We start from the raw sequence: 27,935 nt of genomic DNA, 5'->3' as shown, positions 1-27,935 counted from the left end.
CCAACATGACCCTCTCCAGGAGGGACAATTTGCTCTGCTCCTGAACTTTTCTCTTATTGTATGATTGTCGTCACCTGTTTTGAACAGGTAAATGAACAGGTAAATGAATAAGAAAGGTGTTTCAGCACAGGTGATGGTGATCATAAATTAAGTGGGAAATCCAGGAGCAGAGCATTCTGTCCCTTCTGGAGAGGGACATGTTGGGAGGTATGTACTCTGTGTAAATGGCATATTGGCAAGATTACGTTTCTCCTTAGACAATTAAAATTTATTTTTTGGGGTCATTTTACTGCACTTTGGCTTTTTTGATTTTACATGCCATCTTCTATGACATTATGCATCGGCCCTGGCAGGTGACGTTGATGACATTTTATGATCTATGTTATAACTAGTGGCAGCAGTAGGAGAAAGTGGTTCTTTTTTGTTTCCAAATATTTTTATTACATTTCTCCGAATGGAGATTACAGAAGTACAAAAGAGACTATTGTGTAAGTTGTACATACCATCACAGCAATAATCAAAAAGAAAAAATGGAGGTACACAACATATATAGGAGAACATATGCTATATCATGTTAACAAAAAGTTAGTGAGTGATAAGATAAAAGACAAACAAACTGTAGATAATCAATAGAGCGACAGTGTAGCTATATGGTAGCAGAGATCGAACAGAACACAGCTAATTGCAGACTACTGTATCACCAAGTTCTGAAGAAACAATAGGCGGGTGCATGGAGTATAAAACCAACCTCCCTTAAATCACCCACCGAAAAAATTCAAAGAAAAGGAGAGAAAGGAAAAAAAAAAAAAAAGGAGAATAATTTAAAAACCAACAGAGTGAACAAAAACACCTACCAAGAACTACAGGCCATCGATCCATCAGTGGAATTGTCCGTCCTACCACCAAAAAGAGATAGAGATGTAAGGAAGAGAGAAAGAGAGAAAGTTGGGAGTTAGGAGCATAAGAGAAGGGGGAGGGTAAAGGATTCAGTTAGCCATAGGATCCCGGCCATCAATTCGTTGGAGCAACTACCAGGAGGTGGATTGAAAATATTTATGTATTGACAAGTTGGTGTAAGGTTGAAGGGTACGTATATATTTGTCCCAGCACATAAAGAGCGTGGAGGTTAGGGTTTCCTTATGAATATAGGCCTCCAGCCAATCCATAGTAAATAAAAGCCCTGTCAGATATACCCATTAAAAAAACCCTGTTTAGGTGAGATATAGGCAACTTGTAACAGTTTATAGGCCATTTCCTGATACATACTCGCCGGTATTAGCAATGCTGCAGGTATAAAGGTCCTGTTCCTGACCCAGGAAGTTGTCAGTGCTTTGGTTGTCATCCCAGTGTTACCAGTCTCCTTGCTTGTGAATGTTTGCTATTTCAGGGATTCCAGCTACTGCTTCCAACTCACTAGAGACCCGCACCAGTTCAACATCAAGCAGTGCAGCCTGACTCTGCAATGTCCTTACATTGCCCTCTGCAATTGCCAGTGCCCAAAACACCGGCTTCCAGCGGCAAGCTTCCAGCGGTGTTCAGTTACCAGCAATCATCGGTGTTCCGCTATCGGTGACCAGCAATCATCTGTGCTCCGCCATCGGTGACCAGCAATCATCGGTGCTCCGCCATCGGTTACCAGTGATCATCGCTGCTCCGCCATCGGTGACCAGCAATCATCGGTGCCTCACCATCGGTTACAAGTAAACATTGGTTCTCCGTCACCATTCTCTTCACTTCAGCGAACTCTAGCATCACCAGTGTATCTAGCTACTCTCCAGCTACATCGGATTATCAAGCACTCCATTTCATCCCATCATTCAGTCCAGTTCTGCCCGGTCTACCCAGCAACTAACTCATCTCCTAGTCTACACTACCAGCTTCCAGAGGACCACCTGCTGGTTAGTTCCAAGCACCTGGGTGTAGGTTAAGGACATTTCCATCTCCTAAGTCTGCCTAGACGGAAACCTACTATTACCACACCCATCATCATCTGCATTATTGCTATATTCACAGGAACTGTATTTAGAAACATAGAAACATAGAAACATAGCATTTGACGGCAGATAAGAACCACTTGGCCCATCTAGTCTGCCCCTTTTTTATTTTATCCTTTAGGCAATCTCAACCCTTTCATTCATTCTTTTATTATATCTACGTTGCTGTTGATGTACCACCTGAACAGTGCTTAAATAAAACTTTTAACCTAACTCCTGTTGTCGTGGTCATGCCTTCGGGCTGGGATACTGCATGTCCAAAAGTCCCATACTACCGCCTAGGTTTAAGTATACCACAGCCCCTGCAACTGAGGCTTCCTCCTGTCAGCTCCAGCCCTCAGTTGTGACAATTATATTTTTAATACTGGGTAAATTCACTCCCCCTCGACGCACAGTCTGCAACATTTTTTTAAGACTTAGGCCCTCATTCCGAGTTGATCGCTCGCTAGCTGCTTTTAGCAGCAGTGCAAACGCTAAGCTGCCGCCCTCTGGGAGTAAAAAAAGGTGGGGTGAGACCGCGCTAAATTTGATGGATACAACAAGTAGTGTAAATAAAACACAATTTATTCCTAAAATCAAATGCAATCGGTTTCAGTTAAAAACTAAGTACATATAAGACAAATGCATATCAGATACAGTTGGTATATGGTCTAAATTTCATAAGACAATTCTATGGGATTACCCAATACGCCAGGTATGTATTGTTTGAGATTTGGGAGTTTTGAGGTGACCGTTCCGGATTGTTTTCCCCTACAAGTCTACAGTCCAGCATGAACAACAGTCTCAGAGATAAGCAATATCCAATAGATAGGTAGTTTACCGTTAGAGGGTTATATGCTCCAGAATCTTTTTAGTGGAGAGCTCCTCATGCATTACGGTTGATGCAGTCCTTTTGTGCGGTTATTGCTATTTGTAGTCTCAGAGTTTGGATGGATCGTCTGGACGAAGTATAGGGGATGGTTCGGTCTCCTTCAGAACAACTCCTGGCGGGGATCCCTGGTACACCTGACGCGTTTCGCTGCAGTCAGCTTGCAGCTTTATCAAAGGTATCCATGGTTGAGACATGTGGGGTTTATATACCCCTTCCAATATGGTGGCTAATTAGCCTTTGATAACACCTGATTGCATAATTACATAATCACTTAAAATGTATGTTTAAAACTAGAGCAGACTTACATGATAGACAGACCTACTTTGGATGGGATGTAGTGTGCATAAAATCAAACAAATTCTTAGACACTTCAATGATAAAAACCACAAATCACGTGATCGGAACTTAGGTAGTGTGCTTACGCGTTGCGGGGGGAGAACGGTTGCTAAGTAACCAGATGAGGCAGCCGTCTGTAAGGAGTATCAGCTGCGGAGGCCGTAGAACGTAGCGGCTCTTCCGCCTTAGTCGATGTAATGCGGGACACGTGACCGCGTCAACACACGTGACTTGTTTTGGATCACCATGTGCAGTGCTTCCGCCCGCCAATGTGTAGATGTTGTGGCGCTTCCGCCAACCAGCCACTCGGATGATTGGGTGTTTTAGGAAGACGGAACAGTGTCCGTTTGAATAGTTTTACATAAACAAAACAATATCAGGCTTAGATAGGAGGAATTCAGAATTTAGATGATAAATCACAGGTATAACAGCTACAATGATGTTACTTTTATTATTATTATTATTATTATTATTATTGTTATGTATAGGAGATGGGGAATAGATTCCCTAGGGGCAGGAGAGGTAGTATTCTACATATTCATTTAATATTCGATTCGTTACCTTTATTTAAATATCATCATAAAGAGTGTGATAGTGGGGAAATTATACATAAATCCCCATGTATAATTTATTCGTAGTAGGGTTCAGGGGGATCAGTAGAACACTATTAAGGTGATCCACTCGTCCCACCGAAATCCATTTATTTACGTATAGAGAAGTGGTATATTTATAGGAGTACTGCAGGATATAGCGGGATAGGGGAGTTAGATGGTATTAATATTATATTATAATATTTAGTTCTACAGCCTCATTGAGGCCCCCTGGATAAATTGAGCCCATTCTGAACATCCAATAGGCTTCCTGTTGGCATAATTTTTTGTATCGGTCCCCTCCCCTGTTGGTTGATGGAATATGTTCTACGCCAACTAATTTAAGGCAGTTGGGATTACCATGATGGAACTCATGGAAGTGTTGGGAGACACTATGTGATGTCAGTCTCTTAATAATGTTCCCTCGATGTTCAAGAAACCTTATTTTTAACTTTCTAGTGGTACGTCCTACGTATTTCAGTCCACATTCACATGAAAGGATGTATATAACGTAGGAAGAGTTACAATTGATGAAGTGTTTGATTTCATATAGTACCTCACTATTTTCAGTTTTAATGGATTTAGTTCCATTGTCTATATGGTTACAAGTAATGCATCTCGTTGCTCCACACTTAAAAAAACCTTTGGTATTGGATGGAAGCCAGGAGTCTAGTTGGGCCGTGGGTTTCGAGTCTAATTTCAAGAAGCTTGGCGCTAATGTATTTCGAAGTGATCTATTCTTCCGAAAAATAAAGACTGGATCAACTGGTAATATAGGAGCTATTAGGTAATCCTGTTTGAGAATGTTATGATTTTTTCTTATAATCTGTTTAATTTTGGTACAATGATTATTGTAAGTGGAGATAAATGCTACTGGTTTTTCTTCTCCTGATGTGTTAGCTCTTACCACCTTTTGGGATAGTAATGTATTTCTATCTATTTTCCTGACCTCCTCAAGTGCCCTATTTAAGAGTGCTTCGGGATAGCCTCTCTGTTCGAATGATTTTAGCATCTCTAGTGCTTGAGTTTCAAAGGATACTGTATCAGAACAATTACGTCTAAGACGTATGAGCTGTCCCCTAGGAATGCTCCTCTTCCAGGGGGGGTAGTGAGCACTTGAATAGTGCAGATATGCATTAGTGCCCACTTCCTTGGCATAATTGGTGGTACATATTTTACCATCTTTAGCTTCTAAAGACACATCCAGAAAATTAATACGTTGTGAGTGATATTGGTGCGTAAAAACTAAATCATAAGTGTTGGAATTGAGAGTGTCAACGAATAATTGTGCCGAATGTGAGTCCCCATCCCAAATAATGAATAAATCGTCAATGTATCTGCCATACATGACCAGGCTCGCCCCCCAATCACCTCCCCAAATAAGATGTTCCTCCAATTCACCCACATAGAGGTTGGCGTAACTGGGAGCGAACCTGGTCCCCATGGCAGTACCCTTGACTTGTAGGTAATAGGATTGCAAAAATAAAAAATAATTGTGACGTAAAATAAAGGAAATAGAATCTATAATGAATTTCCTATGGATCTCACTCAGGTCCCCATCTTGATTGAGTCGTTTAGATATTGTGGATAGACCCTTTTCATGTGGTATATTTGAATAAAGGCTTTGGACATCCAAAGTAAGGAATGCATATGAACTTTACCACTTCACATCTTTAATAAGAGATAGGAAATGGGTAGTATCTTTGATGTGGGACCTGAGTGTAGGTACACGAGGTTGTAAATATGAGTCTACATAAAAGGATAAATTAGAAGTGAGGGAGTGGATACCTGAAATGATGGGTCGCCCGGGGGGTGAAGTGAGGGACTTGTGTATTTTTGGTAGGTGATAATAAACAGGAGTGACAGGATGTGCTGAATAGAGGAAGTGATATTCTTCTCTAGATATGACTTCAGCGTCCAAGGCCCCCCCCAGAAGAGTCGCAAGCTCCCGGAGAAAGTTCTGTGTCGGATCGCTAGTCAATTTGGTATAGAACTGGGGGTTTTCTAGCTGTCTCATAGCCTCCAATATGTAGTCGTCCTTATTCTGTATAACTAGCCCACCCCCCTTATCTGCTTCCTTGATAATTATAGATTTATCTTTTGTTAGGATATTTATAGCCCTCTTCTCTTGTCTGGACAAATTAGATTTACTTTTACTTTTTTGGGGATAGAGATCAATGTCTGTACACATTGTCTTGAAGTCATCTAGGGTGACTTTATAGAAAGTTTCTATACTGGAACCCTTAGATTTTATTGGGAAGAATTCCGACTTCTGTTTGAAGTTCTTTCTAGATATGTCAAACAATTTCTCTGTCTTTGTGGTTGTGGAATTAGCCGCACCCCCTAGTTCTTCCAGTATATCCAGAGCTAATTGGTCCTCATGATCAAGTACTATAGGGAGGGCCTCTTCATTTTTGCGTTTCATACATTGTTTGGCAAAATATCTTTTGCGGCACAGTGTTCTAATGTATCTATTGAGTTCCACAAATAAGGTAAAAATATTGGGTGGGGCAGATGGAGAAAACTTGAGGCCTTTATTCAAGAGGGCAATTTCTGAATCTGTGAGTACTTTCGATGATAGGTTAAAGATGGATGTAGTCTTTATCTTCTTATTTTTAGTCCTATTTAGTTTCTTATATTTTTCTTTCTTGCCCCCTCTTCTTCCTCTGAGTCTGTACTTCTTCTGCCTCTTTTTGATGTTGTTTGGTGTTCGTTTGTATGAGATATTTGGTCCCAATGTAATTTGTTTGGACATTTGTCTAAAAATACTTCTGATGTATTGTCTGTCTGTCGGGCTTTCAAATCTCTCTCTTTAGGTCTTGCCCCCCTATTCTGAGTATCATGAAATGATTTATCTCGTGTCCTAGGTGACAATGAGTGAGAATATGTGGAGTATGATGTTTGCACTTCTACATTTTCTTTGGCTCTCCTGGGGGGGGGGTGAACTGTTGGGCCACTGGTGTCTGGTATTACCTCCCTCTCTGTACTGGGTATAGTTAGAATACCTGTATGGAGATTGATATGTTTTTCTAGTGGAGATGTTTCTTCCTCTAGTTGATGTAGATTTGTTATATGGCCGACCTCGAGTTTTTTCGTATGGTCTCCCTCTTTGTTCCATCTGTTCCTCCCTACTTTTTAATTTGTATGTTCTCACTGTTCCCTTCCTATAGTCATCAAAATCACGTCTAAATTTTTTACATTTAGTGTCTAGAATTGTCTGTTCAAATTTATCTATTTTTTCCGTAGTAATCCTGTCCCTTTCTTTAAATTCTGATGTGTTAGCATGGGGTTCAAGTCTCTTCTTGACTTCCTCTATTTCTTGTTCTAGTTGTTTGGCTTTTTCTATTCTATATTTGATAACCAACTCCATTAGGGTAAAGGAACATTTATCAAGGATATTCTCCCATTGTTCCTGAAATACTTTGTTCTCTTGGAAGATAGAGGGTTTGAAAAGTCTGAGTCCCCTTGGTATCATTTTTTTATCAATATATTTCTGTAAGTTTACACCATCTAGCCATTGCTTCATCTCAGATTTTAGTAGGTTTTCTAGTTTATAGAATTCCTCCGTTAATCTAAGGTGTGACTCAGACTTTTCACCTCTATCCTCATTCCCAGTATCCCATCTCGAAAAGTAGGTCTGTCTTCTATTTGCTCTTTCATCAAATTTGGTGAAGCAGCTCATATCCTAGCAGCCCGAGAGTGACTATGTGTACGTGCAAAGAATTGGATACCCTAGGGTGCTCAGGCGCTTTAGGTAGGAGATGTTTCACCAAGCGGCAGTCTCTAGAATAAGGGAAGTCACTCCCGTTTACAGTAAAAAAAGGTGGGGTGAGACCGCGCTAAATTTGATGGATACAACAAGTAGTGTAAATAAAACACAATTTATTCCTAAAATCAAATGCAATCGGTTTCAGTTAAAAACTAAGTACATATAAGACAAATGCATATCAGATACAGTTGGTATATGGTCTAAATTTCATAAGACAATTCTATGGGATTACCCAATACGCCAGGTATGTATTGTTTGAGATTTGGGAGTTTTGAGGTGTCCGTTCCGGATTGTTTTCCCCTACAAGTCTACAGTCCAGCATGAACAACAGTCTCAGAGATAAGCAATATCCAATAGATAGGTAGTTTACCGTTAGAGGGTTGTATGCTCCAGAATCTTTTTAGTGGAGAGCTCCTCATGCATTACGGTTGATGCAGTCCTTTTGTGCGGTTATTGCTATTTGTAGTCTCAGAGTTTGGATGGATCGTCTGGACGAAGTACAGGTGTACCAGGGATCCCCGCCAGGAGTTGTTCTGAAGGAGACCGAACCATCCCCTATACTTCGTCCAGACGATCCATCCAAACTCTGAGACTACAAATAGCAATAACCGCACAAAAGGACTGCATCAACCGTAATGCATGAGGAGCTCTCCACTAAAAAGATTCTGGAGCATACAACCCTCTAACGGTAAACTACCTATCTATTGGATATTGCTTATCTCTGAGACTGTTGTTCATGCTGGACTATAGACTTGTAGGGGAAAACAATCCGGAACGGTCACCTCAAAACTCCCAAATCTCAAACAATACATACCTGGCGTATTGGGTAATCCCATAGAATTGTCTTATAAAATTTAGACCATATACCAACTGTATCTGATATGCATTTGTCTTATATGTACTTAGTTTTTAACTGAAACCGATTGCATTTGATTTTAGGAATAAATTGTGTTTTATTTACACTACTTGTTGTATCCATCAAATTTAGCGCGGTCTCACCCCACCTTTTTTTACTGTAAACGGGAGTGACTTCCCTTATTCTAGAGACTGCCGCTTGGTGAAACATCTCCTACCTAAAGCGCCTGAGCACCCTAGGGTATCCAATTCTTTGCACGTATACATAGTCACTCTCGGGCTGCTAGGATATGAGCTGCTTCACCAAATTTGATGAAAGAGCAAATAGAAGACAGACCTTCTTTTCGAGATGGGATACTGGGAATGAGGATAGAGGCGAAAAGTCTGAGTCACACCTTAGATTAACGGAGGAATTCTATAAACTAGAAAACCTACTAAAATCTGAGATGAAGCAATGGCTAGATGGTGTAAACTTACAAAAATATATTGATAAAAAAATGATACCAAGGGGACTCAGACTTTTCAAACCCTCTATCTTCCAAGAGAACAAAGTATTTCAGGAACAATGGGAGAATATCCTTGATAAATGTTCCTTTACCCTAATGGAGTTGGTTATCAAATATAGAATAGAAAAAGCCAAACAACTAGAACAAAAAATAGAGGAAGTCAAGAAGAGACTTGAACCCCATGCTAACACATCAGAATTTAAAGAAAGGGACAGGATTACTACGGAAAAAATAGATAAATTTGAACAGACAATTCTAGACACTAAATGTAAAAAATTTAGACGTGATTTTGATGACTATAGGAAGGGAACAGTGAGAACATACAAATTAAAAAGTAGGGAAGAACAGATGGAACAAAGAGGGAGACCATACGAAAAAACTCGAGGTCGGCCATATAACAAATCTACATCAACTAGAGGAAGAAACATCTCCACTAGAAAAACATATCAATCTCCATACAGGTATTCTAACTATACCCAGTACAGAGAGGGAGGTAATACCAGACACCAGTGGCCCAACAGTTCACCCCCCCCCAGGAGAGCCAAAGAAAATGTAGAAGTGCAAACATCATACGCCACATATTCTCACTCATTGTCACCTAGGACACGAGATAAATCATTTCATGATACTCAGAATAGGGGGGCAAGATCTAAAGAGAGAGATTTGAAAGCCCGACAGACAGACAATACATCAGAAGTTTTTTTAGACAAACGTCCAAACAAATTACATTGGGACCAAATATCTCATACAAACGAACACCAAACAACATCAAAAAGAGGCAGAAGAAGTACAGACTCAGAGGAAGAAGAGGGGGCAAGAAAGAAAAATATAAGAAACTAAATAGGACTAAAAATAAGAAGATAAAGACTACATCCATCTTTAACCTATCATCGAAAGTACTCACAGATTCAGAAATTGCCCTCTTGAATAAAGGCCTCAAGTTTTCTCCATCTGCCCCACCCAATATTTTTACCTTATTTGTGGAACTCAATAGATACATTAGAACACTGTGCCGCAAAAGATATTTTGCCAAACAATGTATGAAACGCAAAAATGAAGAGGCCCTCCCTATAGTACTTGATCATGAGGACCAATTAGCTCTGGATATACTGGAAGAACTAGGGGGTGCGGCTAATTCCACAACCACAAAGACAGAGAAATTGTTTGACATATCTAGAAAGAACTTCAAACAGAAGTCGGAATTCTTCCCAATAAAATCTAAGGGTTCCAGTATAGAAACTTTCTATAAAGTCACCCTAGATGACTTCAGGACAATGTGTACAGACATTGATCTCTATCCCCAAAAAAGTAAAAGTAAATCTAATTTGTCCAGACAAGAGAAGAGGGCTATAAATATCCTAACAAAAGATAAATCTATAATTATCAAGGAAGCAGATAAGGGGGGTGGGCTAGTTATACAGAATAAGGACGACTACATATTAGAGGCTATGAGACAGCTAGAAAACCCCCAGTTCTATACCAAATTGACTAGCGATCCGACACAGAACTTTCTCCGGGAGCTTGTGACTCTTCTGGGGGGGGCCTTGGACGCTGAAGTCATATCTAGAGAAGAATATCACTTCCTCTATTCAGCACATCCTGTCACTCCTATTTATTATCACCTACCAAAAATACACAAGTCCCTCACTTCACCCCCCGGGCGACCCATCATTTCAGGTATCCACTCCCTCACTTCTAATTTATCCTTTTATGTAGACTCATATTTACAACCTCGTGTACCTACACTCAGGTCCCACATCAAAGATACTACCCATTTCCTATCTCTTATTAAAGATGTGAAGTGGCAAAGTTCATATGCATTCCTTACTTTGGATGTCCAAAGCCTTTATTCAAATATACCACATGAAAAGGGTCTATCCACAATATCTAAATGACTCAATCAAGATGGGGACCTGAGTGAGATCCATAGGAAATTCATTATAGATTCTATTTCCTTTATTTTACGTCACAATTATTTTTTATTTTTGCAATCCTATTACCTACAAGTCAAGGGTACTGCCATGGGGACCAGGTTCGCTCCCAGTTACGCCAACCTCTATTTGGGTGAATTGGAGGAACATCTTATTTGGGGAGGTGATTGGGGGGCGAGCCTGGTCATGTATGGCAGATACATTGACGATTTATTCATTATTTGGGATGGGGACTCACATTCGGCACAATTATTCGTTGACACTCTCAATTCCAACACTTATGATTTAATTTTTACGCACCAATATCACTCACAACGTATTAATTTTCTGGATGTGTCTTTAGAAGCTAAAGATGGTAAAATATGTACCACCAATTATGCCAAGGAAGTGGGCACTAATGCATATCTGCACTATTCAAGTGCCCACTACCCCCCCTGGAAGAGGAGCATTCCTAGGGGACAGCTCATACGTCTTAGACGTAATTGTTCTGATACAGTATCCTTTGAAACTCAAGCGCTAGAGACGCTAAAATCATTCGAACAGAGAGGCTATCCCGAAGCACTCTTAAATAGGGCACTTGAGGAGGTCAGGAAAATAGATAGAAATACATTACTATCCCAAAAGGTGGTAAGAGCTAACACATCAGGAGAAGAAAAACCAGTAGCATTTATCTCCACTTACAATAATCATTGTACCAAAATTAAACAGATTATAAGAAAAAATCATAACATTCTCAAACAGGATTACCTAATAGCTCCTATATTACCAGTTGATCCAGTCTTTATTTTTCGGAAGAATAGATCACTTCGAAATACATTAGCGCCAAGCTTCTTGAAATTAGACTCGAAACCCACGGTCCAACTAGACTCCTGGCTTCCATCCAATACCAAAGGTTTTTTTAAGTGTGGAGCAACGAGATGCATTACTTGTAACCATATAGACAATGGAACTAAATCCATTAAAACTGAAAATAGTGAGGTACTATATGAAATCAAACACTTCATCAATTGTAACTCTTCCTACGTTATATACATCCTTTCATGTGAATGTGGACTGAAATACGTAGGACGTACCACTAGAAAGTTAAAAATAAGGTTTCTTGAACATCGAAGGAACATTATTAAGAGACTGACATCACATAGTGTCTCCCAACACTTCCATGAGTTCCATCATGGTAATCCCAACTGCCTTAAATTAGTTGGCGTAGAACATATTCCATCAACCAACAGGGGAGGGGACCGATACAAAAAATTATGCCAACAGGAAGCCTATTGGATGTTCAGAATGGGCTCAATTTATCCAGGGGGCCTCAATGAGGCTGTAGAACTAAATATTATAATATAATATTAATACCATCTAACTCCCCTATCCCGCTATATCCTGCAGTACTCCTATAAATATACCACTTCTCTATACGTAAATAAATGGATTTCGGTGGGACGAGTGGATCACCTTAATAGTGTTCTACTGATCCCCCTGAACCCTACTACGAATAAATTATACATGGGGATTTATGTATAATTTCCCCACTATCACACTCTTTATGATGATATTTAAATAAAGGTAACGAATCGAATATTAAATGAATATGTAGAATACTACCTCTCCTGCCCCTGGGGAATCTATTCCCCATCTCCTATACATAACAATAATAATAATAATAATAATAATAATAATAATAATAATAAAAGTAACATCATTGTAGCTGTTATACCTGTGATTTATCATCTAAATTCTGAATTCCTCCTATCTAAGCCTGATATTGTTTTGTTTATGTAAAACTCTTCGAACGGACACTGTTCCGTCTTCCTAAAACACCCAATCATCTGAGTGGCTGGTTGGCGGAAGCGCCACAACATCTACACATTGGCGGGCGGAAGCACTGCACACGGTGATCCAAAACAAGTCACGTGTGTTGACGCGGTCACGTGTCCCGCATTACATCGACTAAGGCGGAAGAGCCGCTACGTTCTACGGCCTCCGCAGCTGATACTCCTTACAGACGACTGCCTCATCTGGTTACTTAGCAACCGTTCTCCCCCCGCAACGCGGAAGCACACTACCTAAGTTCCGATCACGTGATTTGTGGGTCACGTGATCGGAACTCTTATCAGGAAATATGTAATCTTGGTACCGTTCTATACTATGTCCCCCACCAATAATAAAGGAACACAATGCTGTATCCATGACAACACTAGCCACAACAAATCCACTGATTGGCTATCGTGTCCTGCCTATCTATACTGACTAGTTGAAAGCTCATAAATTTATTGGTTTTTATCATTGAAGTGTCTAAGAATTTGTTTGATTTTATGCACACTACATCCCATCCAAAGTAGGTCTGTCTATCATGTAAGTCTGCTCTAGTTTTAAACATACATTTTAAGTGATTATGTAATTATGCAATCAGGTGTTATCAAAGGCTAATTAGCCACCATATTGGAAGGGGTATATAAACCCCACATGTCTCAACCATGGATACCTTTGATAAAGCTGCAAGCTGACTGCAGCGAAACGCGTCAGGTGTACCAGGGATCCCCGCCAGGAGTTGTTCTGAAGGAGACCGAACCATCCCCTATACTTCGTCCAGACGATCCATCCAAACTCTGAGACTACAAATAGCAATAATAACCGCACAAAAGGACTGCATCAACCGTAATGCATGAGGAGCTCTCCACTAAAAAGATTCTGGAGCATACAACCCTCTAACGGTAAACTACCTATCTATTGGATGTTGCTTATCTCTGAGACTGTTGTTCATGCTGGACTGTAGACTTGTAGGGGAAAACAATCCGGAACGGTCACCTCAAAACTCCCAAATCTCAAACAATACATACCTGGCGTATTGGGTAATCCCATAGAATTGTCTTATGAAATTTAGACCATATACCAACTGTATCTGATATGCATTTGTCTTATATGTACTTAGTTTTTAACTGAAACCGATTGCATTTGATTTTAGGAATAAATTGTGTTTTATTTACACTACTTGTTGTATCCATCAAATTTAGCGCGGTCTCACCCCACCTTTTTTTACTGTAAACGGGAGTGACTTCCCTTATTCTAGAGACTGCCGCTTGGTGAAACATCTCCTACCTAAAGCGCCTGAGCACCCTAGGGTATCCAATTCTTTGCACGCCCTCTGGGAGTGTATCTTAGCTTAGCAGAAGTGCTCCAGACCTACTCCTATCTTGCGATGACTGCAGTCTGTTTAGTTCCTGGATTGACATCACAAACACGCCCTGCGTTCGGCCAGCCACTCCCCCGTTTCTCCAGCTACTCCTGCGTTTTAGCCTAACACGCCTGCGGTTTTTAGCACACTCCCTGAAAACGCTGAGTTGCCGCCCTGAAACACCCACTTCCTGTCAATCATACTACAAACACTCGAGCGACTGAAAAACGTCGCTCGAGCTTCTGTAAAACCGCAAACTTTTGTGTGAAAGTACTTAGGGGGTCATTCCGAGTTGTTCGCTCGTTATTTTTTTGTCGCAACGGAGCGATTAGTCGCTAATGCGCATGTGCAATGTCCGCAGTGCGACTGCGCCAAGTAAATTTGCTATGCAGTTAGGTATTTTACTCACGGCATTACGAGGTTTTTTCTTCGTTCTGGTGATCGTAATGTGATTGACAGGAAGTGGGTGTTTCTGGGCGGAAACAGGCCGTTTTATGGGTGTGTGCGAAAAAACGCTACCGTTTCTGGGAAAAACGCGGGAGTGGCTGGAGAAACGGAGGAGTGTCTGGCCGAACGCTGGGTGTGTTTGTGACGTCAAACCAGGAACGAAACTGACTGAACTGATCGCAGATGCCGAGTAAGTGTGGAGCTACTCAGAAACTGCTAAGAAGTGTCTATTCGCAATTTTGCTAATCTTTCGTTCGCAATTTTGATAAGCTAAGATTCACTCCCAGTAGGCGGCGGCTTAGCGTGTGCAAAGCTGCTAAAAGCAGCTTGCGAGCGAACAACTCGGAATGAGGGCCTTAGCGCATGTGCGCTGCGTACCATGCGAATAAATGCCGTTTTTTCACCTGATTGCTGCGCTGCGAAAAACGGCACCGAGCGATCAACTCGGAATGAGGGCCTTAATCTGGGCTGTTTACGGTTCCATATAAACTTGGAAAGCAGGGTATTAAGTAAAGAAAGATCAGAATTAGTGAGAAGAATGTGGGTCATTTGTAGAATATATAAAAGAGTTTTGGGAAGCTTGCCATTTTAAATAAATTGCATCTCCCTAACATATTGAAGGGGAGGTTTTGCCAAAGACTGAGTTCGTCACGTATTTTATGTATAAATCGGGGTAATATTACATGAATAGAGGGTGCAAAGATGTTGTGGCAGAGCAACTCCCAAAAATGTGATATGCGTAGGAGTGTCAGGCTCCGGAGCCTTACTTCCGTCGGGTGCTCCCGCGGGTTACCAGCCCGCTGGATGGTGCGGCTGCGGCGGTGGGTCCTTCTGGACGGATGTGCGGCTTCCAAGGGCTGGGGGCCGAGGGTCTGGAGAGCGGGGCGCTGCGGCGGGGATCGCTGCGGTAAGGTCCTCTAGTGGTGACACAGTATAGTGTGTCAGAGACAGAAACTGGCTAAAGCTGTGTGCTAACAGCTAAGTATGTCTCCTGTGCTGGGGGCAGCCATGTTGGAGACCAGAGTATTACCAATGAAGTTCCCAATATGTGTCCAGCCAATCCTGCGTGTTCTCCCCTTACAAAAGGGGTCTGGCTCAGAGGGAGAGTGCAAGTGCTTCATGTTACCTCCTTGTGAAAGGTTCTCCAGCTCTGTGCTCCCAGGTTACTTCTGGTTCCCTGGTCCTGATTGCTCTCATCCATCGGTTACCTAACCGCTGCTGCAGTCCTGCTGTCTAAGTCCGTTGCCACTCGTGGAAGCGCTCACGGGGTCCCAGGTCGCAGGTTCCAAGTTCTTCAGCCTCGTCTTTCAATTACAAACTACAGTCTTCATTTCTTCAAAGTCCAAGTTCTTCAGCCTCATCTTTCAATCACAAACCACAGTCCTCATTTCTTCAAAGTCCAAGTTCTTCAGCCTCGTCTTCCAATTGCAAACCACAGTCTTCATTTCTTCAAAGTCCAAGCTCTTCAGTCTCGTCTTTTAATCATAAAACACAGTCTTCAGTTCTTCTTTACCGGAGTTCTTCAGCTTCACTCTTCAAGTCATTTAATCATAGACTCTAATTCTTCCAGTTTCTTCAATTGCTCCAATATTCGTGTACAGTCTGATTATTCATTAAAATTACAGTTGTCTTCCTACAAAGTCCTCCTTTTCTTTATGCCCTCCGGCCAACATTAACACTTTAGTTAGGCTTCCACCCCATGAGGAGGAATTACATTCAGCCACCTCGTTTACTCTCCTCACAGGTAGCTGTCCCTTCAGTCAAAACTCTGTTGTCGGAACCCCAACTTATGCCGAGCGTGACAGTGAGACCATTTAAATGGGAATGGTCTATCCCAACCCAGTCGCGCCTGACCAAATATAGCCAAGGCCTCTGATTTGTTAAAATTGATAAAGGACGAGAACTTATCAATTGTCTCTATCAATGCAGGGAGGGATCGTTTAGGGTCTGAAGTGAATACAGGTTGAGTATCCCATATCCAAATATCCGAAATACGGAATATTCCGAAATACGGACTTTTTTGAGCGAGAGTGAGATAGTGAAACTTTTGTTTTCTGATGGCTCAATGTACACAAACTTTGTTTAATACACACAGTAATTAAAAATATTGTATTAAATGACCTTCAGACTGTGTATATAAGGTGTATATGAAACATAAATGAATTGTGTGAATGTAGACACACTTTGTTTAATGCACAAAGTTATAAAAAATATTGGCTAAAATTACCTTCAGGCTGTGTGTATAAGGTGCATATAAAACATAAATGCATTCTGTGCCTAAATTTAGGTCCCATTGCCATGATATCTCATTATTGTATGCAATTATTCCAAAATACGGAAAAATCCGATATCCAAAATACCTCTGGTCCCAAGCATTTTGGATAAGGGATACTCAACCTGTATAAGTAAATCGTCAGTGAAGGCTATGAGTCGGAGCTCGCGGTTCCTAATAACAATACCCCGAAACTCAGGCAATAGCTGGATGTAACGAATAAAAGGCTCCAAGGCCAAGTTAAAAAGCAAAGGAGAGAGAGGGCAGCCTTGTCTGGTACCTCTCCCAAGAGAAAAGGAAGGGGAAGCTACATTATTAACTACCACCTGAGCTATCGGGTTAATGTAAAGAGTTTGTATAAGACTACAAAAGTTAGTGCCAAAATGTTGATGGGAAAGCACCCTAGAAAGGTGCGGCCAAGCTATTTTATCGAAGTCTTTTTCAGCATCCAAATTAATAAGAATGTTATTTTCCAGTTTCTGAAGGCAGGTATGAGAGATAGCAGCTATTGTTTACCAAATACCCTGCACTGATTGTCTACCTTTAATAAAACCGAGCTGGGCCGTGGAAATGAGGCAAGGTAAACAGGTCTGTAGGCGGTTGGCCATCAATTTGGTGAGTAATTTGAAGTCTTGGTTGAGAAGTGATCTATGGCGGTAGGAGCCCACTAGGGAGGGATCTTTGCTGGTATGGTTATATAATTTGACAAGAGTGGGTACAAGCTCAGCAAGTAATTTATAATATTCGGCCACAAAACCATTGGGGCCCGGGCTTTTACAGTTTGGTAAAGATTTGATAGTTGTACGGACTTCCTCCTCAGTTACAGACATATCGAGATGGGCCCTGTCATCCAAAGAGAAGACACGGAGCTGGGCATCTCGCAGAAAGGATTAACCTGCAACTGCATTATCCGTCTCTGCAGTATATAGAGATTCATAAAACTGCATAAATTCAGCGCATATAGCTGTAGGGTCTGATATAATGGCATCTGAAGATACTACTGCTTCCACCCATGTACGTGTACGGGGTCCCCGAATAAGGTTAGCCAGGAGTGTGCCTGACTTATTACTCCACCTAAAGTATTTATTTAGCTGGAAATCATGCCTTGTCTGAGCCTGCTCCATTAGAAGAGTATCATAAATCTGTTTTGCGGCAAGGTATGTCTGTTTATGAGCAGGGGTGTCCTGTCGTTTATATGCTCTATAGGTTGATATGAGAATGGAGCTCAATTCGTGTAAGTGACAGGTGAATTTTTTGCATCTAGAAGTAACATATGAAATTATATGGCTGCGGATGACAGCTTTAGAGGCGCTCCAAAACAACGAGACATCCTCTTCCTGGGTCAAATTACCAAAAGTGTAGGTATGCCAGGTATGTCTAAGATGGAGGAGAAAGTCCTCCAAGTGCAGAAGGTAAGCAGGGAAGCGCCAGCATTTGGAAAAGCATTGCGGCAGCACAAGCTTAAGAGACAGCATGATATGGGGCATGGTCAGAGATAATTATATTTTTAAATAAGGTGTGAGTGACTTTGGAAAAGAGATGTCTGGACAGAAAGAGATAATCAATACGAGAATGGGTAGAGTGAGGATGGGAATAGAAGGAATAGTCACGGTGTAGTGGGTGATGTATACGCCAAGGATCAGAAAGAGCAAGTTGTGAGCAAAAGGAGGAAAGATCACAGCAAGATTTGGAAGGTGGATTACTCCCCCCAGACTTGTCTGTGGACGGATCAATGACTGTCCTGAAATCTCCTCCTTAATACAAATTCAAACTCCCCCAAGATAGAGTTTTCTGCAAGACAGCTGCAAAAAAATCCCGGTGAGAAACATTCGGGGCATATAAGATGAAAAAAGTATATAGTACATTACCCATGACCACATCCATTAAAATAAACCGCCCATCAGGGTCAAGAAATTTCCTGCGAATTGAGTATTGCAAAGATCTGTGAAAGATAATGGCAACTCCCCTAGTCTTATTAGTATAAGGGGCCAAAATACAATCTCCTATCCAGGGGGCATGTAAAGTGTTACGGGGATCATCTAACCAATGTGATTCTTGCAGAAAGGTAACATGAGGGGTCATACGGTGGAGGTGTGAAAGTACTTTCTTACATTTTACTGGGTTATTGAGGCCCCCCACATTTCAGGACACAAAAATTAAAGGAAAGAAGTGGAGTATCTCCCGTGGCAGTGGGCGAGGGAGGAGTAGGGTCTGCCATATCAGCCTATTCCCTCTGTAAATACAATGAAACACAGAGCAAAGACAAAACAGGGATCCTGCCCGTCCCAGCGAGTAGTGGGAAGGGGTTGACCTATGGAGGATCGGGGCCAGTGGGCCTGGCAGGTAACACAAACAGTATTAAAAATTAACAAAACAAACAAGAGTAATGAGAAAAAATGCAGCTCATTGCACGCATAGGGCTGTGCAAACATTCTTCACCATGCAACCTACAGGTGGAAAAAGAAAGAAAGGCATATATACAAACAGTAACAACATTGCATTATTCAGGAGGGTAGACGTGATAAGTGGGCTTTAGCAAGTGTTATGTCACCAAAAAACAGTGGTTTACCATCCTTAAAGACTCGCAGATGAGCCGGATACAATAGGGAAAACTTGATTTTGGCGTCAAACAGTTGCTTGCATAATGGAGCAAGCTCCTTGCATTTTGCAGAAACAATAGTAAAAAAGTCTTGAAAGATTAGAAGCCGGTCTCCCTTGTAGGTCAGGCTGGCCGTCCTACGGTAGTGATCCAAGAGCTTAGCTTTGTCAGCATAATTGAGGATTACATGGTCACGGGACGTGGACGACCAGAGTTGACTTTACGATCAGGACCAATTCTATGTGCCCTCTCGATAGCTAGATGGGTGCCTTTAAGATCCATAGTCAATTGTTGTGGTATCCAAGTGGAAAGAAGGTAAAGCAGTTCATGGCCTTTGACAGACTCGGTCCATCACCACCACCCACCACCCGAAGGCTACTTCTGCGTGCACGATTTTCAAAGTCATCCAGCTTTTGGGTTAAATCTGTAATATCTTTATGTTGTGAGGCAATGGTAAGTTGTACCGTATGTAAATCATCTTTTAGGGTAGATACCCTCTGCTCAACGTCATCAAGGTGGCTAGAATGCTGAGTCAATTGGGACAAGGTGGATTCAATAGCTTCCCTAATGCCCGCCAGTTTTTCATCCAGCAAGGGGCCCAACACCGCTGCGACATTCGTAGGATTCATTTTGGAAGATTTGTTAGCTGGGGCAGATTTGCGTTTTTGACGAGATCTGGAACGGGTGATGGAGCAGTCTGAGTCAGAGGAATTCCCACGCACAGTATCGTCACGAGTTGTGGAGGTGGGTATTAAAAACGTTTCCATAAAAACAGTAGTAGGCGGGTTATGGAGGTCTCAAGTGTAGATGTCATAGCACACAAGGAGCAGGTAATGAGAAGGTCACATGGAGAAGAAAAGAAAATACAGCAGTCTACATCTTAAAGTCTAAAAGCCAGGGAGAGGTCGGCATTATTCCGTAGACCACGTGGCATATGCACAGTTGGGTGAAAGGAGATGTCATATAGTTATATCATAGATGAGAAATTTCCAAGGATACAGTCTATGTAGCATATAATGTAATAAAAATACTTCTGCACAGCACTGCCTCCAGTAAACCAATAAACAGCAAGTTGAAAAGACAAAAGTCTAATCTAGATGAAGGGGATAGATGAAAAAAAAATATTTGGTTGTGCAGATTGGGGGTTGGGGAAAAGTGTGGGCCTGCAGCAGGAACAGTTGATATAAGAGGGTCAGCAGGAGAGCAGTTAGATTAAGGAGGCCAGGGAAGTGTCAGTAGGAGGGCAGATGGAAAAGGCTGCCGCTACAGCAGCAGCTACTCACAATATCCCAAGCAGGCTGGGGACAGAAGGTAATGCAGCCTTCGTATTCGCGGTCCCAGCACACCCGACAGCAGGCGAGATGTAGGCAAGGGTGAGGGGATGATAGTTAGGACAAAAGGGCAAGTGAGAAGTGGCAAGGAGAGTGTTTGTCTGGGCAACAGAGCAAGAGCTCAGGGAATCTGCTTCCACTCTCCTCCGCCGCCAGACCACGTCCCCCCATCTCCTGAGGAAGTGGTTATTGATCTCTCTCTATTTTATCCTCCAAATTTTTGTTCTCCATTATTTTTCTGGAGTTATACAACAATATGCGGCACAGGAAAGTGTACCCCTACACCACACAGGGAAAACCCTGTAAAAATGATTTGGATAATAATAACCCTTTCATTTGGAGTTATTATAAAAATATGCAGTACAGGAGAATGTACCCCTAAACCACACACACACACACACACACACACACACACACACACACACACACACACACACACACACACACACACACACACACACACACACACACACACACACACAGCAAAGCCTGAAAAAAATTATTTGGATAATAACCCTTTTATTTGGAGTTATTATGATAATATGCAGCACAGGAGAGTGTACCCCTACACCACACAGGGCAACTCCTGTAAAAATTATTTTGATATTAATAACCCTTATATTTGGAATTATTATAATAATATGCAGCACAGGAGAGCGTACCCCTACACCACACAGGGCAAACCCTGTAAAAAGTATTTGGATTAAATATTGATAAACCCTTTATTTGGAGTAAATAATATACAGCACAGGACAGCACCACTGAACTGATATGGTAGAACCACTGGACTTACATGGCAGTACCGCTGGACTTATAAGGCAGCACCACTGGACTGGACTTATACAGCAGCACCAGTAGACTTATGACAGCACAGGACAACACCTCTGGATTTATGGCAGCCCAGGACACTACTGCTGGACTGATTCAGCACAAGACATCACCACTGGAGTGGACTTATACAGCAGCACTGGACTTATGGCAGCACAGGACACCACCACTGGACTGATTCAGCACCACTGGACTGGACTTATACAGCAGCACTGGACTTATGGCAGCACAGGACACCACCACTGGACTGATGCAGCACAAGACAGCACCACTGGACTGAACTTATACAGCAGCACTGGACTTATGGCAGCACAGGACACCACCACTGTGACTGGACTGATGCAGCACAAGACAGCACCACTGGACTGAACTTATACAGCAGCACTGGACTTATGGCAGCACAGGACACCACCACTGTGACTGGACTGATGCAGCACAAGACAGCACCACTGGAATGATACAAAAGAGCAGGTCACCACCCCATGCGCCACACCACTTTCCCATACAGACACGGAGGAGACATGTCCTCTTACTACACTCTACAGGACTGGAGTGAAAATGGCGGCGGCACGCGACTGTTTATATGGAATCCAAAACCTGCAAGATTCCGACAGCAGGATGATGACATTTTGCCTCGTTCTGGTTTCTGAGTCTGGCAGGAAATCCCGAGCCGGACTCAGATCCGGACTCAGAGCGTGAAGTTCAGGGGGGTTCGGTTCTCAGATATGCATAATGCCAGGTGGTGCAGGGCTTTATTTGCGCAGGTGAGGGGGGGTTGTACACTCCCACAAGGGCAATTGAGGCAAATTCCCAGGGAAAATAGAAGGGGTAACAGTTGATACTTAGCATCTCCAGGTGAGGGCTACATTATTTGCCTAGGATCGTGACATTGGTGCACCATCTGTCGTTGATGTAGAAGCAGATGCCACCACCCTTTGTTGTTCCTGAGAGAACCTTGGAGTGTTTGGCCCTTAAGACACCGAAGTATATGTAATGGATAACCCGCGCTTTAGAAATAATGTGGAGCTGCTCCTTTAAAAAATGGTAACAATAAAACGGAGTGAAAGGAGCGCTTAAGATGTATGAAAAAAAAAAAAATAAGGGAAAAAGAAAATAATAATAAATTTAAATGAAAAAGAATTTTTCTGCAAACACCTGTGAAAAGAAAAAATGGTTAGTGAGAAATGTTTACAGCACTTTCGTGCTAATGTGAGTAGTCCTGTGTGGGAGTCCTTTTTATAAATGCCGGCACTTTTGTCCATACTGCGGCTGCAGTTGGGACGTCTAGCTAACTATCCCTATTGCTGCCTACCTTTCAGTCACGTCCAGACTGTAATTCTTTCTTGCAGATCGCGTCCTGCCGGCTGGTCCCAATGCTGGTGCACGCGCTCCCGTCTTTACACCTGTTCGGCGCAGGTGGGATGACGTCAGGGCTTCACTCACAGATTGTTTTCCAACGCGTTTCGGACTTGCTGGTCCTTAATCCTGGCTGATCATTTAAATTTAAATTAATTATTATTTTCTTTTTCCCTTATTTTTTTTTTTTTTTTTTTCATACATCTTAAGCGCTCCTTTCACTCCGCCTTAAGACACCGAAGCCCGGCAGAGACATCGGGTTGTCTGCAATATTGTCATCCAGCCGTCTTCCACTCCGTAAAGCAGAGGATGGACGACCCTGTAATGCCTGACCTTGCACTGCACAGAAGGAGGGACAGTTCATCGAACTTGTTTTGCCAGTGAGTGTACATTCTAGAGCAGGATCGCAGGAAGTAGACTGGTGCCCTCGCCGCAGCCACCTCACTAGGGCACCTGCGCAACAGTCTCTCCTCGGAGCCCAGGTCCTTCTACTAGGGCTGACATGAGGGCCTCCGTCATTCTCTTTCTGGGGCCGCCGATCCGCCCGCCTGTCGCCGCCCAGGCTCCGGGGGCCGCGGCCACTCGGTCATCCACTTCAGCATCCATAACATCTGTATCCCTGCCACACAGGCCAGTGAGGGCTGCAAGGGCCATGATCCACCCGCCGACAGGCCCGAATGTGGGGTAAGCACCGCAGGAGCGTTCCAACTTATGAAGGCTTCCTTGCTGTATCTGGTCACCAGTGGGGTAGACAAGGGCAGGGGAAAACAAGGGGAAACAGGTATTTTGGCTGAGCTGCATAGCTCCAAGGCAGACATCTGCGGCATCATCTTGGATTGTAATAGCTATAATCGCTATTGCTATAACTATTGCTGCTCTTTAATCCAATGGGTACATTTGAAACAAGTGATAAATAAAATAACTTTGCTTTTTCTGTTGCTGATTTAATCAATTATTCCAGGACAAAGCAGGCTTGTGGAAAGGTGTTAGAATCCAATTCCTGTTGTGTAGGTGTAAAAAAATCTCAGTGTGAGAGGCCTTTGATGTAGATTTCTTGTGGGGTTAGTGATAACGTGTCCTGGGGAATGGCTCCTGGAATATGAAATGAACAGGGACCCTTCAGCAATTCAGAGCCTGAATATACTGTATATTAGTTGATTAATGCAAGAAGTCAGTTATTTGTTGCTCAGAAGACAGAGGTGAATGATGTCTAAGTGAAGTGCTGGATGGAGTAAAAGATACGTTGTAGTCCTTTTCTGGGATGTCCAATGCAGAGTACAGTAGATTCCAAACTGAAGGACTTCTCAGGGAAGAGATGCAGAGGTTTCAATCCAGTGTGTATCTCAGCGCAGTAATGCAATCTGTTGGTTTTGATGAGATATCCACGTAGAGTAGTACAAGTTAAAGGTAAGTCCTTGGATATTTATGATTCATAGGTCAGTTGTGGTGAATTAAAGCTGTTTTATGGAGATGATCAGGAGCATGCAAAGGGTGAGGCAGCCATTAGTGTTAGAGAGGGGCAGATACAGAGTGCCACCGATATGAGAGATGACAGCCTGTTTTCAGGCCAGGAAACAGGTTGGACCCCATTGCTTAGCAGCTAATTACATGAACATGGTAGACAACTATATTACCTGTGCCCAGGTCACGCTCTATAGCCATGCTCATGGGTGTTGTGGCGGGTTAGGTATGTACGCCCACTTGTCGGGATGCAGACACTGGCATCTGGACATTGAAGATCCCAATGTTGGAGGGAGTAAGTATTTTTACCCACCTCCCCTAACCCACCCAGGGTGACAGGAATAACCCTCAGGGGAGGCAGCTAGGGCTAACCCACCACTAGTGCCTAACCCTCAGCCCCACCAGTGCCTAACCCTCCCCCACTGGCCCTAACCTGATAGTTGCCCAAATACTTACCTCCGGGATGTCAGCTGTCGGTGTTCCAGCGCCCGTCTCCCGAGTGGTGTCAGGATTCCGGCATCGGTCACATGACTGCTGGCATTCCGCCCATCGGGATGCTAAACACATCCCGTTGTGGCCACCCACTGTGAAACTGTATAATCCCCAGCTGGAAAACTGTACAGAAATCTGGCTGCCGTGAACGTCTACTGCACACTGCATTCGACTCAGGGTCAGGCCCAAAATAAGCAGTACTTTGCCCTGCAGTGTGCACACCCTTCCCACGTTATGACCCACTTACACTTTTGGATATTATTATAATTTTTATGATTCTATAACAGCAATTTGAAGTGCAGTATATATACCTGACTGGTATTCAGAAAGATTTGTTTGATGCAATGCCACACTGTGCAATGTGCTAAACAAGTCTGTAATACACACAGCCTGGGGATGTCTGCAATGTCTAGGTCCTTTATTTCTATTCATTTCCATATCACCATTAGTGATGTGCACCGGAAATTTTTCGGGTTTTGTGTTTTGGTTTTGGATTCGGTTCTGCGGCCGTGTTTTGGATTCGGACGCGTTTTGGCAAAACCTCCCTGAAATTTTTTTGTCGGATTCGGGTGTGTTTTGGATGCGGGTGTTTTTTTTTACAAAAAACCCTCAAAAACAGCTTAAATCATAGAATTTGGGGGTCAATTTGATCCCATAGTATTATTAACCTCAATAACCATAATTTTCACTCATTTTCAGTCTATTCTGTACACCTCACAATATTATTTTTAGTCCTAAAATTTGCACCAAGGTCGCTGGATGACTAAGCTAAGCGACCCAAGTGGCCGACACAAACACCTGGCCCATCTAGGAGTGGCACTGCAGTGTCAGACAGGATGGCACTTCAAAAATATAGTCCCCAAACAGCACATGATGCAAAGAAAAAAAAGTGGCGCAATGAGGTAGCTGTGTGACGAAGCTAAGCGACCCAAGTGGCCGACACAAACACCTGGCCCATCTAGGAGTGGCACTGCAGTGTCAGACAGGATGGCACTTCAAAAAAAATAGTCCCCGGCCCAAACAGCACATGATGCAAAGAAAAAAAAGAGGCGCAATGAGGTAGCTGTGTCACTAAGCTAAGCGACCCAAGTGGCCGACACAAACACCTGGCCCATCTAGGAGTGGCACTGCAGTGTCAGACAGGATGGCACTTCAAAAAAAATAGTCCCCAAACAGCACATGATGCAAAGAAAAAAGAGGCGCAATGAGGTAGCTGTGTGACTAAGCTAAGCGACACAAGTGGCCGACACAAACACCTGGCCCATCTAGGAGTGGCACTGCAGTGTCAGACAGGATGGCACTTAAAAAAAAATAGTCCCCAAACAGCACATGATGCAAAGAAAAATGAAAGAAAAAAGAGGTGCAAGATGGAATTGTCCTTGGGCCCTCTTACCCACCCTTATGTTGTATAAACAGGACATGCACACTTTAACAAACCCATCATTTCAGTGACAGGGTCTGCCACACAACTATCACTGAAATTACTGGTTGGTTTGGGCTCCCACCAAAAAAGAAGCAATCAATCTCTCCTTGCACAAACTGGCTCTACAGGGGCAAGATGTCCACCTCCTCCTCATCGTCCGATTCCTCACCCCTTTCACTGTGTACATCCCCCTCCTCACAGATTATTAATTCATCCCCACTGGAATCCACCATCTCAGGTCCCTGTGTTCTTTCTGGAGGCAATTGCTGGTGAATGTCTGCACGGAGGAATTGATTATAATTCATTTTGATGAACATCATCTTCTCCACATTTTCTGGAAGTAACCTCGTACGCCGATTGCTGACAAGGTGAGCGGCTGCACTAAACACTCTTTCGGAGTACACACTGGAGGGAGGGAAACTTAGGTAAAATAAAGCCAGTTTGTGCAAGGGACTCCAAATTGCATCTTTTTCCTGCCAGTATACGTACGGACTGTCTGACGTGCCTACTTGGATGCGGTCACTCATATAATCCTCCACCATTCTTTCAATGGTGACAGAATCATATGCAGTGACAGTAGACGACATGTCAGTAATCGTTGGCAGGTCCTTCAGTCCGGACCAGATGTCAGCACTCGCTCCAGAATGCCCTGCATCACCGCCAGCGGGTGGGCTCGGAATTCTTAGCCTTTTCCTCGCAGCCCCAATTGCGGGAGAATGTGAAGGAGGAGCTGTTGACGGGTCACGTTCCGCTTGACTTGACAATTTTCTCACCAGCAGGTCTTTGAACCTCTGCAGACTTGTGTCTGCCGGAAAGAGAGATACAATGTAGGTTTTAAATCTAGGATCGAGCAAGGTGGACAAAATGTAGTGCTCTGATTTCAACAGATTGACCACCCGTGAATCCTGGTTAAGCGAATTAAGGACTCCATCCACAAGTCCCACATATCTAGCGGAATCGCTCTGTTTTAGCTCCTCCTTCAATCTCTCCAACTTCTTCTGCAAAAGCCTGATGAGGGGAATGACCTGACTCAGGCTGGCAGTGTCTGAACTGACTTCACGTGTGGCAAGTTCAAAGGGTTGCAGAACCTTGCACAACGTTGAAATCATTCTCCACTGCGCTTGAGTCAGGTGCATTCCCCCTCCTTTGCCTATATCGTAGGCAGATGTATAGGCTTGAATGGCCTTTTGCTGCTCCTCCATCCTCTGAAGCATACAGAGGGTTGAATTCCACCTCGTTACCACCTCTTGCTTCAGATGATGGCAGGGCAGGTTCAGGAGTGTTTGCTGGTGCTCCAGTCTTCGGCACGCGGTGGCTGAATGCCGAAAGTGGCCCGCAATTCTTCGGGCCACCGACAGCATCTCTTGCACGCCCCTGTCATTTTTTAAATAATTCTGCAGCACCAAATTCAATGTATGTGCAAAACATGGGACGTGCTGGAATTTGTCTAGATGTAATACACGCACAATATTGGTGGCGTTGTCCGATGTCACAAATCCCCAGGAGAGTCCAATTGGGGTAAGCCATTCTGCGATGATGTTCCTCAGTTTCCGTAAGAGGTTGTCAGCTGTGTGCCTTTTATGGAAAGCGTTGATACAAAGCGTAGCCTGCCTAGGAACGAGTTGGCGTTTGCGAGATGCTGCTACTGGTACCGCCGCTGCTGTTCTTGCTGCGGGAGGCAATACATCTACCCAGTGGGTTG

Source organism: Pseudophryne corroboree, chromosome 10 (assembly GCF_028390025.1).
Source record: "Pseudophryne corroboree isolate aPseCor3 chromosome 10, aPseCor3.hap2, whole genome shotgun sequence".
NCBI classification, from domain to species: domain Eukaryota; kingdom Metazoa; phylum Chordata; class Amphibia; order Anura; family Myobatrachidae; genus Pseudophryne; species Pseudophryne corroboree.
Note: the sequence above shows the minus strand (reverse complement) of the source record.